Source organism: Eptesicus fuscus, chromosome 2 (genome assembly GCF_027574615.1).
Source record: "Eptesicus fuscus isolate TK198812 chromosome 2, DD_ASM_mEF_20220401, whole genome shotgun sequence".
NCBI classification, from domain to species: domain Eukaryota; kingdom Metazoa; phylum Chordata; class Mammalia; order Chiroptera; family Vespertilionidae; genus Eptesicus; species Eptesicus fuscus.
Genome location: NC_072474.1, coordinates 33,032,729 through 33,045,578, shown reverse-complemented (window position 1 = coordinate 33,045,578; position 12,850 = coordinate 33,032,729).

Here is a 12,850-nt window from a genome sequence, read left to right as displayed (position 1 = left end):
CAGATCCACTCCAATCCATGAGACAAACCATTCAGAAGAAATAAGCAGTTTGGCTTTTCAGAAGATGAGACATAAGAGAAGGAAACTTTTGACAATAACCACCCAGCCTTAATGTGGCCCTGACTTCTCACATGGTAACTTGGCCCTTTACATCTGTGCTCTGACTAAGACACTGGCAACTCATGTATAATAATAATTTTTAAAAATTGAAAATACAAACCAAGAAGATGTGTCTGGAAAAAGAAAAATAAGACATTGCAGCAGCCACATGTTGCTCTCTGAGAGCCATTCCAGAAACCATAGAAGAAATCCTCTTCACTTCTGAAACAGCCTCTCCCCACGACTCCAAGTGGAAAATGCTTATACATCCTCTAGTCAAATGACACACATCCCTGGGCATATACTACAGAAAGGGAAATTTTATTTCCTATTGGGGAAATTAAGGGAGAAAGGCGCAGAAAATATAGTCGACCCATTTATCAACTTACTGCTTTGAGTACTTTATAATAAATGCTTTCAGGTCCCTTTTCCATTTGCTGACCTTCAGCTAATTCTTCCTCATCACTGTTGGATCTGCCTTAAACCTCCTGGCAACAGCTTCCTAAATTCATGCAGAAACCCCAGGGCAACTAACCCAGGAGTGTTTACCACAATTATTTTTAAAAAATACACTAGTATAAAAATAGTAAACATTAAATAAAATAGTATTCAGTGTTGTGAAATGTGTATGCTACTTTTGTACAGAAGACAAAAAATACACTCTATTATGAAAGACTCATTTTAGCTCTGATGTTTAGCAGTTGCTGTCTCTAAATCACAAATAACTAAATCATGCTATTAAAAGGCCATCATAGAGGCCATCATCTAAGCTTTCCTGTGAGTGTGTATGTGTTTGTGTGTCGGGATATGCTTAATTAATCAGGCAGAAAGGGAAAGGTCTGAGTTCTTTCCCTCTATGTTCACAGTATCTGTTCATTGTCTTTTTTATTGCTCTGTCTAGTCCAAATTTGGCAGCAAGAAGATTAGAACCCTGATTTCCCCACTCTCGGCTTATCTACACACTCTTGAAGTCTCTCTGACCTTTCAGGAGAATTAAGAGGGTAATCCTGCAGAAGCTATAAGGTTTCTTCAATTTCCAGATGCCACTACTTTCCAATTCTATGATTCTAATTCTACTCTGCTCCAATAGATGCAATTAACTCATTTTAAAATGGTGTCTTTCTTCACATGACTGCCAAGTATAGCAAGGAAAGTTTCTGATCATAAACACTGACATTTATGTGGGTGATTTCATTTGCTCTCCTGTATTTCCCTACATTCAATCTCCAGATTTTTTTTTTTACACAAATAAGCTTCCTATTTATCTTGATTATCCTGATGTTCTGAAATTTGGCTTTGCACTGTCATGCCTCTTTCAGAAATGGGCAGGAAAGAGACAGTTAATTTCAGTGACAATTGTTGCACCACCCCTGGGAGTATTCTGAAAAGAGGTGCTTTATAAACACAAAGCACTCTGCAAAGATGGTTGTATTCATCCACAGAACATCTCATGAGGTGGGTGTGCTGTGAACATTGTTAGAACAAAGCTGCCAGTGCCACAAATAGAACAGAGATGATTTTCTTTCACTGCACGAAGAGTGACAACTTTTCTCTCACATTTCTTAAGGGGAATTATCCACTGGATTGCTTTGTGCATGCCAGCCTATATGTATTTGTCTGATCACTCACAAATGTCACCTGAAGACTTGTTCAGAAGAAAAGAAATATCCCAGCTTTTAAGTTTATACATATGCATGGGATTCCCACTGCAAACCCAATGGGAAGAGATTACTGTGGTATACTGAAATATAAAGGGGTAGAGCTTCTGTTGAACAAGAAAATGAATACGTCAGCTCTGGACAGTCATGCCTTATAAGTGCAGGTCCTTTGCATTACTCATCACTTTATTTAACATTTTAATAAAGATTATGCTGTAACAATATGAATTTCATTTTAGCAATAAGGCTAAGAAATGGAAGACCACATAATTAAATCTATTATCAATGACTGAACAAGGAGATGTAGAATTGACTCTTATGTGAGGCCAATCTCCTTAACAGACCGCATGAAAATTATTACTCTAATGCCCCAGTGAAATATTATAGTGTCTCTTGAGGGCAATTCCTGGTAGCATCAGAAGGAGTACATAAAGAGATATGAAGTACAGGCTAACCATAAAGCACCATCAAGAAGCTATCTAAAAAAAAAAAAATTAAACAAAGGAATCATAACTCTATTGGAATATTCCCTCTTCCTTATGACTAATTGGGAATGCACAATTATAAACCAAAACCCATATCCAGAAAAGCACATATACTCCCTGCCTAATTATTAGGTATATTAATTAACTATGACATATGATTTATGTCAGTGTTTTATTTGGTCTGTTTAATTTTTTAGATCCTTCACATGTTGGAAGTCAAGTTACTTTTTTTGATCATTAAAATGGGCAAGCATGGCTAGTTGCATATTGGTAGGGGGATATCTCATATTCCTAACCCACCAAAAGATCACAAGTATGCTATTGACATCTCTCTTGAGAAATACCATTTTATAACTTGTAGAGTTCAGGAGAAAACATTTTCTTTATAGAATGGTTTGAATTGCCTTTTTGGAGTTCCCCTTTTATTTTCTCATTGGACAAACTAAAGTCTATAGACTAGCCTGGTAGATGGAATGGAGATAAAATGAAACTAATCTTAGGAAGACCTGACTTCTGTTTTCATTTCACTAAGGTGAAGCAAAACCAAAGACAGCGAACAATCTTGAACTTTATCAAACTGGTTGATTTTATTTATGGGCAAATAAATATGTCTTCTTCACATTGTGAGGGTAAAATTGGCTAATGTAAAACTTTATTCACTTTTAGGTGGCTGAGTGATGACAGAGAGGTCAATGCCATTGGAGGGAGTTTTTATCACTTACAGTTTCCAAGAGAAGAGGGAACACCAGGCCATGGAGGGGAAAGCACCAGGTTTTGTCAGAAGGTGGAAGGAGTGACAGGAAGGCATGTCTCAGAGCCTGTATTCTGTTCCACAGGAAGGAAGGAGCAAGGAAGGCTAACATAGCCTTGGGATTGGATAGTTTAAATAATCTCAGGGGGCCATAAAGTTGGCCCCTGGTTGTCTAGTACCTAATCCTGGGGTGATTTGGAGCATGGGAACTATTGGCCCGATGTGTGAGAATTAGAAAAGGGAGGTAGTTGGAGGGTGGACTGGTGAATGCTTGGTTTGTATATGTTTTTGCCGATGTTAGCAGGTGTGATGGTCTGAGTGTTTGTGTTTACCTCAAACTAATATGTTGAAATCCTAACCTTACAATGTGATGGCATTAGGAAGTGGGGCCTTTGGGAGATGCTTAAGCTGTGTGAGCAGAGCCCTCATGAATGGAATTAGTGGTCTTATAGAAGAGACCCCAGAGAGGTCCCTAGCCCCTTCTGCCACATGAGGATAAAGGGAGGAAGGTGTTAGCTGTGAACCGGGAAGAGGATCCTCACCATAACTGTTCTGGGCTGCAAACATTGCACAGCTCCTCCGTTGCCTGGAGCCAGGATGTCTTGGGACAGAGGGAGGTAGAGCAGGTCACTGAACAATGGGTCGGTTGGAGTTTAGAGGGAGGTGGTGGTTCAAGCTCCGGCCAAGTGTGCCCAGGCATTGCACCTGTGCCCTGAGTTTCTTGGAAATGGCTGAAATAACTTTTGTAACCTTGGGTTGTCATTGTAACTGTCCTAACTCCCTCTTGTGGTTTCTGAGTATAAATTTGCTATAACACCTGTGGTCTGCACTGCAGTTCGGCCTTTACCGTGGTGAAGTGCTGCAACTGTAGTCGCTGGCCAGCTTAATAAAGGCTCATAAATTTTGATCTCTGTCTCTGGTGGTCATCTCTTGTGGGTCGCCCCATAACATAACAAGACCATGCTTGATTTTGAACTTCCAGCCCCCAGAAAGGTGAGCAATACATTTCTGTTGGTTATAAGTCACCCAGTCCATAATATTTTATTATAGCATCCCAAATGGGCTAAGATAGCCAGAGATTTACTGTCTTTAAGAATTAGCTAGGCCCTGGCTGGGAGGGTCAGTTGGTAGTAGCATCTTTCATACATCAAAACTTTATTGGTTCGATCCCTGGTCAAGGGCATATAGGGGAGACAACTGATCCATGTTCCTCTTTCTCTCTATCTCCCTTTCTCTCTCTCCAAAAATCAATAAAAACATATCCTTGGGTGAGGATTAAAAAAAAAAAAGAAAAAAAAAAGAGGAAGAATTAGCTAGTCCTGAGAGGAGCAGTCTGTCAAGAATTAGCAAGGACCCCCAAGATGTCAATGCATCATAAATTATAGACAATTTAAAAATATTGTTTAAAAAAGAAAATTTTCTTTAGTATGAATTTGATAAATAATACAAACTTTATTGTTGGCTTGAATATTCACAGTGCCTATTAGCATATTTAGGTTTATATGATGTTTTACAGTAAAGTAACTTTCTTAATAGTGTTTAACCCAAAGTTTCTTAAATTGATTAGCCCTATGCAACTAATACCTATTGATATTTAGCAGAATAATAATCCTAAAAAACCATATATTTTAAGCCAATTTTTTCATATTTTAAATTCTGTGGGTTTTATACATCTGTTGTTGCACATTAATCATAACCCACATTTCACATACTCAGTGTATTCATAATAATTTATGCTTCAAAAATAAATATATGCATTGCGATATTTTGGAACAGTTATCCTTCTAAAGAAAGGTTTTCCTCATGAAATGAAAGGTATAAATACAACCACCAGTTTCTAAAATGGAATAATCTCCTCAAAGACACTTAATGTGCAAATAACTTGCAGTTCTTTTTCAGAATACATGTGTAAGTAATTACAGTTCACCCACTTATAGCAGTTCCTACAATGCTAACTCCTATATGTGCTTAAAGATATAGGAAAACGATTCTTAACATTAATAAGTTTAAGAAGATCAAAAACATGGCAATTGAGGATTCAGAATCATGCATTGCTAGAAATAACTTTTGCCTAAACTGGACCTTCTCCGTATGCAATGAGACCTGATTCTGTATTATTTCATGTGCCACTAAGCCCATGCTTCTGCCAGGGAATAATTATTTTGAGTTATTAGAAGGAAAATGAAGCATAACATTTGCATGATTTCCCCTATACTATAGAAACGAGTTGACAATTTACTATTAATAGGGAAAAAATCATCCCATAAAATCTTGAGCTCTGCAAAGAAAGAAATGATATTATTGTCCTTTATCATCTTCCCATGTCTCACTGACCCAATTGGGAAGGTAATGCGGGGATGAGGACACATATGTAATACCTTAATCAATAAAGATATTAAAATACAAAAAAAAAAAAAAAACAAAAATTTTCCAATAGCATCATATGTAACCCAAATGGAAAAGGTACTGACAATCTTTTAGCCCTTCCAGACTATCTGTTAATGGGATGATATCTCTGAGTCTAAAATGACCCAACTCAAAAGAGGGAAATGGAGAGTCAGAAAATTCATTACCTCAGCTTTGGAGTTAAATTGTTACAGAGAGAATTTTTTCTTTGTCATGCCTTTCTGACTCCTCCCTCACTCCTGCCCCCTGCCCCAGATTCTTTTTATGGCAGTTAAAAGCAAAGGCTCACTTCACTAGTTTATGAAAACATTCTTCATTCAATAAATACTTATTATGAGCCCCAAAAGCCAGGCACTTGATGGAAGACAAAGTCCCAGTGCACACAGAGCAAATTCTAACAGTTGTAACAACCAATAAGCAAATAAACAATTAAGGTCATAAATAAGTAAACACAAAAATACATAGCAAAATATGATATACAGAAAATGAAAATTTTGGTGAATGCCTTGTTCGCTGCTATGAATTCAGTGGTCAAGAAAGAAATCTCTAAGGAGATGACTGAACTGAATAGAAAGAAACAACCAGGATATAGCATTCCATTCAAATATTTCTCCTTTCAAAATACATTGGGCAAGATTCCTCATCATCTGAATAATATTGATGTGTAAATAATAAAACATGATCAATGGTATTTGGAGATAAAAATAATCTAATGGAATGTTTAGAAAAGAAGGATTTATTGGAATATAGATGACACTTTGAAGCAGTTGTTAAACAATCATCCTCAAATGCTTAAGCTCCATATAGAATGTGTTTTTCCCTTTAATTTGAGAGTTAGGAAATCTGTGGCCTTCTTTTCCTTTATAGCAATGATTCTCAAATGAGGTAGCCTCAGACTCACTTGGGAAACTAGTTAAAATACAAATACCTCATCTGTACCTCTAGTGATTCCAATAAGGAGTATATCCCAGTATTGCTATGACTTAACTTCAAACTGAATGAGCAATAGGCTGGGCCAGTAGAGTTTGAGCTGTAGGTATCTGCATGCAAAGAAAAGAATTGAGTGGGAGAGATTGTTCTTTAGTGAACCTCAACAATGAGCTAAAGTCAAGGGGATTTACCACACCTGGGATTTTCTAAAGGGATTGATGGAAGTTTGGGGTCCTTGCAACATTACTTTGAGGCCTGTAAGGTAAAGCTTTGGGCTTCATTTCTGTGTAAACCAGAGTAACTCTTCTTTTGACTTTTACATATTGGGGTTAGATATATGATTTCACTTGGGAAAATGTTCTGTTTATAAAAAAATTACACACAATTGAACTATTCAGTGGAGAAAGAGCTGGGAACTCTACCTCCATGGCCCAGGCAAGGTCCAGAGTCCACAAAGATTCTAGACACTAGAAATGAAAAGTGAGATCCTGGGAACCAGACCAAATCTATAGGTCAAGCTTAATAATGCTTGGTTAATATGTTTAATGCTCAGTTAAGCTTTCTTTGCACATAAAAAAGTGAACAAGGTTAAAATATGAATAATAATAATTATTTCCTTTTATTAAGAAGCCATTAAGTTACAGGACTGCACACTTTATGTCATTTATTATGCACAATGTATCTTGAGGAAGTGTTAATATTTCAATTTTCAAAGTGATTAAACTGAAGGTTGCAAATATTAAATAAGTGGCTCAAGGTCCCCTGGCAGACCTAAAGTTTAACCTAGATTGGTTTGATTCCATAGATCTTGTTCTTAAACTTCTAACAAGATCTCACCTTAGAACAAGTAGGGCCTGTTTTTAGTAGGGAGAATTATAGACAAGTTGATGATGTAGTCATGATACTTAACTCTTTTCCATCACAACTTTTGTGCAGTTTGCATATCAACCCAGATAAACTATTACTAATAAAGAATGAGGGAAATGTAGAAAGAAGGTACCCTTTTACTTCTACACCTATTGCAGAATGTGAAAGGCAGTCCTTGCTTGAGGATAAAAGGAAATGTTATAAGAAATTAGGGATGTACAAGTTGTTTGCCAATGAGATATTGGAACATAAACAATAAGCCAGTTAAAGAAAGACAAGTATCACATGATTTCACTCATATGTGGAATCTAATGAACAAAACAATATGATGAATAAAGTAGATCCAGAGACATTGAAGCATGCAACAGACTGATACAATTCAGAGGGAAGTGGGGCGGGTGGTAGGGGGTGGGGAGGCCAAGAAGAGATTAACCAATGAACTTACATGCATATATGCATAACCCATGGACAGACAATAGTGCTGGGAAGGCCTAGGGAGGGGATATTTTGAGGGGAAAATGGGACATTTATAATATTTTCAACAATAAATATACATTTTAAAAAGACATGAAGAAATTGTCCAGTTTTACCAAACCATATCAAAGGAAACAAATTACTTTAACCAATTTTTTGTACTTGTACCCTCTGATTGCTCCCAAACCAGATAAAATATTCATCTGCTGTTAGTAATATGCACTTTATTGTGAATGCTTTTACAGCTAAAATTATTCCAGACAGAAGTGATGAAGGTCTGTTTCCAGAAATGTGTGGGGCTAAAGAAAAGCATGATCAATTGTGTCCATGAGCTACCAAATCTTATAACCACAGACCCTGCAATGTTATCAGGTTTAATAATTTATTTAGAATTCTCTCTCATGCATTATATTCATGATGAGTCCAAATAAAACTAAAAAATATATTTTCCTCTAATTATTACATAATTCTTTTAGTTTTGGACAAATTTAGAGAGGGATTTAATTTCTATAACTGTTTTTTTTTTTTAATCTAAAATTAGATATAATAACAACTAGTGCCCCAGTGCATGGATTCATGCACATTAAAAGGAAATTAATTAGAAGGTGGTTGGTGGGGTGGGACTGGGCAAGATGGGCCCAACATGCCTTGGAGCCAACCTCTGGTGGTGCCTCCCAGGCCGGCCACACCTGGGGTGGTGCCAGGGCTTGAAGGGCATCTGCGGAGTGAGCAGGGTCCCTCCAGCAGGTGGGGTCCCTTGGCCTGGTCTGTGGGGATCGGACCAAAACTGGTTCTCTGACATCCCCTGAGGGGTCTCGGATTGTGAGAGGGCAGTTTTCACAACCTGGAATCGGGCTCCCTCCTCTCTGGTTCTGGGGTGCATCACCCAAGAACTGCCACTGCCAAGTCACTGCAGCTCGACAGCTCCTGCATTGAGTGTCTGCTGCCTGGTGGTCAGTGTGCGTCATAGCTACTGGTCAGAGCGTCTGCCTCCCGGACAGAAGGTTGGATGATGGCTTAGCCTTTTATATACATAGATGTCCAAACTGCATTAGATGCTGTAAAGAGAAATGTGTACATTAGGTTCTTCCTTCACAATTAGGAATTTTCTGATAAATGTTTGAATCTCAGTAAACACAAATCAAATATACAAAAGATGCAGTATATCCTATATAATAAAGAGGTAATATGCAAATTGACCATCACTCCAACATACAAGATGGCCACCCCCATGTGGTCAAAGATGGCCACCCCTATGTGGACACAAGATGGCCGCCACAAGATGGCCAGCAGGGGAGGGCAGTTAGAGGCAATCGGGCCAGCAGGGGAGCAGTTATGCCTTGATCAGGCTGGCAGGGGAGTGGTTAGGGGGTGATAAGGCTGGCAGGCAGAAGGGGTTAGGGGAAATCAGGCAGGCAGGCAGGGAGTGGTTGGGAGCCAGCAGTCCTGGATTGTGAGAGGGACGTCCGACTGCCTGTTTAGGCCCGATCCTGGTGGGATCGGGCCTAAACAGGCAGTCAGACATCTCTCAAGGGGTCCCAGATTGGAGAGGGTGAGGCTGGGCTGAGGGACACCCCCACCCCCATGAACGAATTTCGTGCACCGGGCCTCTAGTTATTTTGTAATAAAAAAGTATAACTGCATTTGTAAGCTTCAAAAAATAAAAACAGCCTAACATTGGCCAGATTTTAACATTTTGTGGGTGGAATCCTATACGGTAATAGAGAAATAAATAGCATTGGCATCCACAGTTTTTCCCATCCAAGTCTTGGCTTACCTGCTGACAAAAACAATTTACGTGCTACAGAATATAATCTTATATCAGACAAAAGATGGATCAACTGATGGCCATGTTTTTCCTTGAAGGCTATGCTTTTCTATGTAGGAAAACTTTTTGAAACTACTCTGTGTGATATTTTTAATTGATGCTTGGCAGTGATTCAACCATAAGAATAATGAATCAAAACACCTATAAAAGAGTCTTATGCCCATAGAAATAATTGTATTCTAACTATTCTAAGGACATAAATAACCTGCCACATTATATGCAGAGTTTATTTTTCTTGGGGAGCATGTATTAATATTCTATTAAAATAATATGTTATTGAAATATTCTATGTATAGAGTTTAAAATACCTTAATTAATAAAGTTTAGGGGTTGTTAAAGTTTGTCTCTCAAGAGCCAGATTTTAACTATTTCAGGAGTTGTGAGAATACATTTTCTGCCTCATATTTCTCTCTCTCTCCTCTTTCCTCCCTTCCATGCTCCTTCCTTTCTTCCCTTCTCTCTTGTTTTTTATTTACAATGCTTAACAATATAAAAACATTTCCAGCTGAAGGGTATGTTAATCATATTTATTTTTAGGGTTATTATATAATGATAATGCTCTGCCAAGAAAATTATTGAGGCAAGAAGGTAGGACATGGTGGTGATGCAATGTGACTGACAAGGCTTTTAATTAACAAAGGATTACCTCCACAAATTCGGATGTCTGAATGCCCACCAGGTATTTCCATTTTCTCTACCAACTTAGTTATTAATATGACTTGGGCAAACCAGAGAGATAAAACATTTCTGGGCCAACTCATTATATTTCAGCAGTCATGCAAAAACCCTCTGAATCAAAAGCAGAACCAATATAGGGGGACAGAATTGTAATTGTAATTTTAGTTATCCATTATCTCCAATAATCTTACATTTTAAAGACTCAAATTTTTTAGAGCAGTTTTATGTAGTTCACATCAAAATTGAAAGGAAGGAAGAGTAATTTCTTCTATACTTCCTGTCTACCCACACAAGCATGCATAGCCTACCTGCCCCACTAGCACTACTTCCCACTAGAGTGGTATGTATGTTATTATCAATGAACCTACATTGATACATCATCATCACATAGTGTCCATCCTATATAACAAAAGCCTAATATGCTAAGTGTCCTGTCAACTGGTCGGCCATTCAACCAATCAAAGCATAAATTGCTAATGATATACTGAGTCCACTCAATAGCTCACTATGATGTGCACTGACCACCAAGGGGCAGACACTCCAACCAGTAGGTTAGCTTGCTGCTGGGGTCCAGCTGACTGAGACTGAGTGAGACAGGCTGGACATGCCCTTGAGCCCTCCTGTGGTGCCCTCCCCAGCTGGCCAACCTCCTGCATCCCTCCCTGGCCCCGATTGTGCACTGGTGGGGTCCCTCAGCCTGGCCTGAGCCCTCTCGCAATCCAGGACCCCTTAGGGGATCTCAGAAAGCTGGTTTTGGCCCGATTCCACAGGCCAGGCCGAGGGACCCCACTGGTGCACGAATTCATGCACCAGGCCTCTAGCCTATAAAATAAAAGCCTAAGCGACCGTTAAGGCGGAACAACTGCAATAACCAGTTGCTATGATGCACACTAACAACCAGGGGGCAGATGCCCAACACAGGAGCTGGTCCTAGTGGTCAGTGTGCTCCCATGGGGGAGCGCTGCTCAGCCAAAAGCTGGGCTCATGGCTGGTGAGCACAGCTGCCAGGACAGGAGCCTCTCCTGGCTCCGTGGCAGCAGGTGCAGTGGGCCAGGATGAGCGCAAGCGGTGCCCAGCCACAATTCAGGCTCCTCCCTGGCCGCCTGCCACTTGGCACACTGCTACATCCCCTGAGAGGCCTCTAGTAGTTCATATTAGAATTAAGTCTTGCTGTTTGTTGATTCTATGGGTTTGGACAAATATGCAATGATATGTATCCACCATTATAGCATCATACAGAGTAGTTTCATTGTCCTAAAACCTTCTGTGCTCTGCCTAATCATTGCCTACCCTCCAACCTCTAGAAACAACTAATATTTTTACTATCTCTCTAGTTTTGTCTTTCCCAGAATGTTATATAGTTGGAGTCATACAGTATGCAGCCTTTTCAGATTGGCTTCTTTCACATTGCTGGATGTACTGCAATTTATCCATTCACCTACTGTTAGAGAGTGGGAATTTTTGAGCATGCTTTCAGAGAGGCTGTGGACTATGCCCCAGATAGAGTTGTCAGTGCTGACACTAGGCCAGGCCTTGAGATAGGTTCTCATGGCCCCTTCCCAGCACATAGGCCTTCTTTCATAGAACACTGTCAGCTTTCTGAAGAACAGGATGAGCCTGTGAGTAACATGGCCGCCAATGGCACGACTCTGACGTGCCTGGGGAAAACTGTTTTGTCTTGGGTTGCTTGTTCTGCAAAAACAGGATGTGGTAAATAGGCTTAAAAGCGGACCTACACAAAGGGTTGCTGCTGCTCTCTGGACTCCCTACATGGAGAAAGGCAGAGCAGTCGCCGGCTGGCTGGCCCACTGACCGGCCGGCTAATAAAGGTTCCCTAAATTTTAATTTGGTCGTTCACTTGCGTTCACTTCACAACACTTACTAAGGACATCTTGGCTGCTTTAGCAATTATGAATCAAGCTGCTATAAACATCGGTGTGCAGGTTTTTGTGTGGTTATAACTTTTCAACTCTTTTGGGTACATATCAAGGAACTAATGGGCTTGATTCAAGTTATATAAGAAAGTAGAGCTGTAGGGTAATTAAAAGCAACTTCCCTTATAAACATGAATAGGATGATAGTGAAGCAAGTTGAAATCATGGGATTTTTCCATGAGCATTGTTGAGTTGAGAAAAAATTTTAAGTTATTTTTCAATTGTTCCTTACTAATCTCTGCTAACCAACTCTCTGCCTCAGAATAAGTATTAGAGCACAAGAACCTGGCAATCTTAGTATTGGAAAGCAGCAAACTGTGGTAGAACCAGATGCCACAGTTATTCAGAAGCAATAGTATACAAAATCAAAAATAATTATGAATACCCTTACAAAAGAGAACCTAAATAGCTTAAAAGTGGAATACTATATATAAAGAAGAAAAGAAAATGTCTGATCACTCAAAGAAAAATGAACTCCATTATCTTAATTATACAAAATTGGGACTTTAAGGGCTCATTATTTAAATGTTAGCTTTTTATGCATAAAATATACAGAGAGTGTCTGAAGAAAAGTGTTTGTAACCAGAAGCATTTTTTGCTAGACTTAAATTACCTATAAGAATAACATATATTGAGTGTATGAGTTAGGGGGAAAATATTTCAATTTCTACACAATGGGTTATATGTTCTTTTTACACCAATGATTTGAATTACACTTGTTCCCCACAAAGACGCTGTCA